Source organism: Amblyomma maculatum, unplaced genomic scaffold, assembly GCF_055883805.1.
Source record: "Amblyomma maculatum isolate TAMU_Amacu unplaced genomic scaffold, ASM5588380v1 scaffold_16, whole genome shotgun sequence".
Taxonomy (NCBI): Eukaryota; Metazoa; Arthropoda; class Arachnida; order Ixodida; family Ixodidae; genus Amblyomma; species Amblyomma maculatum.
In genome coordinates, this window is record NW_028146741.1 from 322177 (window position 1) to 328809 (window position 6633).

General features: G+C 47.1%; 1 pseudogene; it reads left to right on the forward strand.

The window, feature by feature from the left end:
• Positions 1-3587: 3587 nt before the first annotated feature.
• LOC146171885 (uncharacterized) lies at positions 3588-4907 on the forward strand (annotated as a pseudogene).
• Positions 4908-6633: the final 1726 nt, after the last annotated feature.

Sequence of the window (6633 nt, forward strand, 5' to 3'; positions counted from 1 at the left end):
ACGCACGCTGGATGTTGGAAGGGGAGAGAGCGAGAAAACTTATTAAACGCAAGGGTATTGGGGCATCCTCGCACCGGTACCTGCTCAGCCCGATGGGGAGAAGCGGGTGAGCGAAGACAGTGATCTAAAGAAAGGAAAGACGCTTGATTCTACAACCCGTGAGGGTGCACGGCGAAACGTCAGGGGCGAGTGGCGCGCCAAGTGTCGGGTCAGCGCCGCACATTGCGAGGAGGGGTTCTTCTGTGTATGCCGCAAGATGGCTCTGCATGTGCGCAGAGCGCAGAAGAAATGTAGCGGAAACGTAATTCGCTACTCGTGTAACTGCGACTTCTGTAAGTAACATGCTCATAATTACCGATATACACCGCAGTATAACGTTCTACGGCACGTTTCTAAGGCAACACCGCATTCACTAGAAGCGCTTTTGTACCGCTTTCAAGCATCGAATTCGTGCGCCAGGTTGTATCGCACTTTATTTATCTACGCGACCAAAACAATCCATTTCTCCGGACAGTCATTCAAGTCAGGCTCAGCAGACTCCTTCCAGGGTTCGTGGTGTCGTCATGTAAAAATATGTGCGGTGCCCTGACTGGATATGTGCGTGAAGTTATGCTTGCTTATAGGTTATTAAATGTGCGTTTCTCTCATGAATATCTGCGCAATGTCACCAAGAAGAAACTCTATAGAGACCTCACTGACATCATGCTTCCCCAGCCATTGTACCGTTTGCCATACCGTGGAGGCCCCGGACAAGACGTCCTTAAAAGAGTTAAAAGAATGCCGGTAATATCTTCAGTCAAAACTTTTTTCTTTAAATTGCACACTAACACTCTACCCGTTAAGACATGGCTTCATAGCAAAGGCATCTTCGTACCCTGGACTACCACTTGTTTTTTTATGCAAAAAACCTGAAACAATAGAGCATGTTTTTCTTGACTGCTGGGACCCAATATTTCACTGGGATGTTTTACAGCGCACGCTTAAGAAACAGTTACCACTCGATCCATATGGAATAAGGTTCTTGCCGATAGAAACATCACTGGATATTCCATATTATTTGATTATGCTTCTGGGCCTGCACTCAATATCGAAAACGAGTATGCAATTTGAACATGCTGATCTTGTCGTGCGTCCTGTTCGCGAGCATTTTGTTGAAAGTGTCGTTTCACTAAGAGAGTGTTACCGAGCACTCCCTGATCCACCAGAATGGATTACCTTGCTTGATGTTTTGGTGTCACTGAGAGAATTTTAATCCGTGTTTGCCGAAGCCTGGCTTATGCGTTTTATGCACTGTATTTCTGATTTCACTTTCAAATGTCAAAGTCGGCAATAAAGAAAAAAAAACTCGTGCCTGAGTGGTAGAGCCTCCGTCTCACACTCCGGAGACCCTGGTTCGATTCCCACCCAGCCCATCTTGGAAGTTGCTTTTTATTTATGAAGTGCATGCCGGGATTTATCGCTCACGGCCAACGCCGCCGACACTGACGACAACGGCTTTTCTGCGACACGAGCTCCTTAACGCTATCGCGTCAAAAGGAAAGCGAAGCGGGCAAGAAAAAACCATGCAGCTTCACATGACTTTATCCAAATTCGTCGAGCCCTTTCAAATGCCATTCAGTCAGCCAAACATTTTTATTTTAACACTACCTTGCCTAATTTTATCAAATCAGATCCTGATAAATTTTGGAACTTTGTTAGTGAGCGTAAGAAATCCATTGAGCACATTTCACATGAAGATACCTTAATAACAGATCCTGAGGCTATTACATCACATTTCAACCGCCACTTTAGCAGTGTCTTTTCCATCTCTGAACCCTTTGTAAACACACCTTGTGATACTCTTGATACTAACATTACTTCATATGAGGGCATTGTTAATATGATGTTAAGGTCAAAAGTAAAATCATCCCCAGGACCAGATGGTATTCCAAATGCATTTCTTCGGCGCTATGCAGAGCAATTAGCAAGGTACATTGTATTAATCTTTCAGCTTTCAATCAGATCGCTCTCTCTTCCATGCGTCTGCAGATAGCGCGCGTAGTGCCTGTGTTTAAAAAAGGCAACCCATTATCAGAATCTTGGTATCATAAACATGCAAAAGTCTTGAACACATAGTGAGTACTCACATGTCTGACTTCCTAAATATCCACAATATTCTATCTCCATTCCAGCATCAGAAAGGGGTTTTCAACCACAAAACAGCTAACAAGTTATTCATTTTTTCGCTTCTGTCCTCGACAGAGGTGGACAAATAGACACTATATTTTTGGACTTCAGCAAAGCTTTTGGTCGTATTCCGCATGATAAACTTATTTTCAAATTAAAGGAGCTTGAACTTCCCAGTTTCCTCATTACCTGGATCTCCCCCTACTTAACCAATCGTTCTCAGTACGTACATATAAATGGTTCAGACTCTGACTGTCTTCCAGCCTGTGCCGGTGTTCCGCAAGGTGATATTCACTCCTCTTCGTGATATTTTGCAACGGTATAGTTAATGTGATCCACTATCTCTTGAAAATTCGTCTCTTCGCCGATGACTGCGTTATCTTTAATGAAATTGTGGTACCCGAAGACCAGCACGCACTTAATGTCGAACTAACTAATATACTAGAATGGTGCCAGGAGTGGGGCATGCTCCTAAACTCAGAAAAACCTGTCTTGCTTCGCATAACCAGGAAAAAAATACCCGCTTCAGTACACTTACTCTGTCCGGGACCGCAGTTTAACCGAAGTGAAGGAATATAAATATCTCGGCGTTACACTAAATAACCGCCTCAGCTGGAATACACATATTATTAACATCTCCTCTTCAGCCTTTCGCAAACTTTGCCTGCTCAGACACAAGCTTAAGGATGCTCCCGCTCATGTTAAACTTCTCGCATACACAACACTTATAAGGCCTAGGCCTGAATATGCTTGCGCAGTGTGGGACCCCCATACGATGTGCACTATAAAAGCTCTTGAGAACATTCAGAGACGGGCAGTGCGTTTTATTTATTCCAAATACGGTCGAACCGATTCGATATCTGAATTAATGGCAAAAAGTGGTATTGTCACTCTCCGAGCTAGAGGAAAATTCCTCCGTCTTAAATTTTTATTTCTTTTACTTAATAACAAACTTGCCCTTGATCCTAGCCCTTACGTTTGCCCTCTTACCACTAGGCAGACACGCCACTCTCATGCCCTATCTTTAGCACCTCACTTTGCAAGGACTAACTTACACAAATTCTTCTTTTTCCCTAATGCAATTGCATATTGGAATAGTTTGCCTGCTGCTTCCCTCCAGTCTTTAGATATGCTCGAATTAAGTATGTGATGACTTATGAAATATTGCCTCCTGTCAGTTCTTGAGTGTCGGTTTTGATTGTGTCAGTTTTTTTTTTACTGTTGTGGTTATATTTTATGTGCAGTAATAACAGCTTCAACTGGTCTATAATCGATGTGTTGGTGTGTTTTGTACCTTGTGCTTTCATGCTTTCTTGAATTTATGTAAATGCATGCCACTCCTGCTTGGGCGCTCAGCCTGCAGTATGTTCAAAATAAATAAATAAATAAAACTGCGCTAAGTGGGGGACCAGGTGGGCCGGATGATGCACCGGGTTTCCAACAAACGCGGAGGGTTACGGTGCACAGACGCTTTGCGACTGGCGCATGCATTCGTGACCGGTCGAGTACCCTACTCGACTCCTTACCTCCACCTGCGCAGGTTTGATGAGAACGCCCTCGAAGTGATTCTCAGAAAGAGGTACAAGCGTGCCTTCGATCTCCCGATCAACACATCCAACCAGCGTCTTATGGGCCTGGGGACGATAAACACATTCGCGGAGCTCCGGGAGGCGCACTTGAGCAATCAATACAGAAGGCTTTCAAAAACGCCGTCGGGACGCAGCCTATTAGCCCGACTACACACCCACCACCCAACATTTACGGAAGAGCGCGTACGCATTCCTGAAATTTGGAGATACGCCCTGCACGTACGCCCTCTTCCGGTCAACATGACACGTGACCACAGTGGCAGGCGCCTTGCGCGGGCGTAGGCACTGGCCCGTCACTATGGGAACAAACACTGAATATTCTACGTGGACGCCTCCGGGCCTCACCATGGGGGGGTGGTACATAGCCGCAGTCGTCCATCAAAAAATCACGGTGAATGGCCTAACGTTCCGAGCTGAAGACATAACACATGCGGAAGAAGTTGCCATCGCGTTAGCCGCCGCAGACAAGGACTCGCGAGTCATTATCACCGACTCGAGAGGGGCCTGCAGGAATATTAAACAGGGGTACATTCCTCTCTTTGCGCTAGCATCCTTCAAAACAGTGACTACCTCGGGGCCCCCGCTTCTCGAACGATTGTATGGGCTCCAGCTCACATGGGCCTCGAAGGCAATGAAACGGCAGACGCCGCCGCCCGCGCGCTCACTCTCCGGGCACCGCCTTCAGAGCCTTGTGATACGGATCCCGAACCCAATCCGGCTCTCACTTTTCGAGAAATGACTGAATTATTTCAATTCGGCCATGAAATTTATCCTAAGCCTTGTAAGGGCCTTACAAAGATGGAGGAATGCACACTCCTCCGCCTTTATACCAAAACGCTACTGGCCCCGGAAGTTTTAAAACACTTTGATCCTGCCTGCACAGGAAAATGCCCGCACTGTGCTAAGAAGTCTTCGGACATCTTCCACGTGGTGTGGACATGCCAGTCAACTCCGAACCTCGCCCTCAAACCCAACCCCACCAGGGAGGACTGGGAGGCAGCCCTGCTCGGCTGCTCCGATCTGGCAAACCAGAAGGCCCTGGTTCACCGAGCCCGAGCCGCGGCGTTCGCCAATGGTTACGAGGCTGTTATGAAGAGCCCACCTAGTGTTTGTGTGAGGTTGCCCCGGCTACCTCAAGCTTCCTCCAAATAAAATTTTTCACACATACACACACGCGCACACACACACACACACACACACACACACACACACACACACACACACACACACACACACACACACACACACACACACACACACACACACACACACACACACACACACACACACACACACACACACACACACACACACACACACACACACACACACACACACACACACCGATTGGTGTCATAAGGTGACCGCCAGCAGTACGAATTTGCGCCCCAGCCATTAAGTTTTGAGCTTGGAGAGCTGACCCACGAAATTCTTGCTAATTATTAAGAAGTCTGCTCCTGTGTTTGCTAAAGCGGTCACTGCTGTGAACGCTTTATATGAGTGCCTGTGGACGAGAACGTGAAGGTCGGTGCTAACAACACGATCGGCATGAGGTGCATGGCCTCCGAGATTACCCTCGCGCGCGTGTTTCTCTCCGGCCATTCCAATCGGCGCGCGCCCCAGTCAAATGTTGTAAGTTTGTTAGTTCCTCCAGGCGCCACCAGGCGGCACTGCCCGCCTATGCGTGGGAGGCTAAAGTAGCAAACCGCTCGAATGGAAAGAGGAAGCCACGGAGCTGGTGGAATAAGGAAATCAGGGAAGCTATTGAACAACGACGGGCTGCTTCAAGGGAACACCGAATGGCAAAGAAAGCAAAGGCTTCTCAGGAGGAAATCGACAAAAAATGGGAATCATATCGACAAAAGAAACTTCAAGTGCAGGCCCTCGTCCAAAGTAAAATAAGACAGTCCACCGATCGCTGGATGGCTGATATACACGATGCCTCTAGAGGCGGAGCAAAAAAATTCTGGAACCATATAAGCTGGCTAGGGAAGAAGAATCAAAGAAAGCAAGATCGGATTCAAGATAACGAGGGAAATTGTTTAAAGGGAGACAACGCAGTGAACTAATTACATCAGTTATAGCCGAGTCATTTAAGAACGACGATAGGGTAATCTCCGCAAATCAGGAAGCAACGCAAGGTAGCAGAATACAAAGCACCTTAGAACTGACCAATCTAAACTGGAAAAAGGCAGAAAAAATATTCCTAAAAACACATCTACAGGAATAGATGGAATTCCGATCAAGCTGATTAATGAACTCGGTCCAAAAAGTAAGGAAACGTTGTTAAAAGCTTTGGAAACAGTCATAGCGAATAAGCAAATTCCGGACAGCTGGCGGCAGAGTAAAATGAATATGATTTATAAAGGGAAAGGGGAAAGGGCCGATTACCATAACATCTGTAATGTACAGGTTAGCCAAGCAGGCGATGAAATTAAAGGTGCAAGCATGGGTTGAAAGTAACAAGATACTCGGAGAACTTCAGAATGGCTTTAGAAATGGTAGGCGCTTAGATGATAGCCTGTTGGATGGATGGACTAAACTTTAATGTCCAACAGATAAGGTGATCTACCCACCCCCCGACACGCAGGTCAAGGGGCGGGTGCCGCCGCCTCAGAGGCAGGCCGGGAGGTCTTGGGTCCCAGCAGCCTCTTCAGCCAGTTGGACGAGTAGGAGCTGGAGCTCAGGGTCCGAGCTGCACAGCAGAGTCTCCCAGGTGTCTCTACAGCCTATATTGTTCGTCCTCCTGGGAGAATACGGGCATTCCCATATTATGTGGTCGAGGGTCCCTCTCGCCCCACAAAGATTGCACTTGTCACTCCTAGCCTCAGGGAACATGTGGTTCGCCATAACCGGGTGCGGATATGTATAAGTTTGC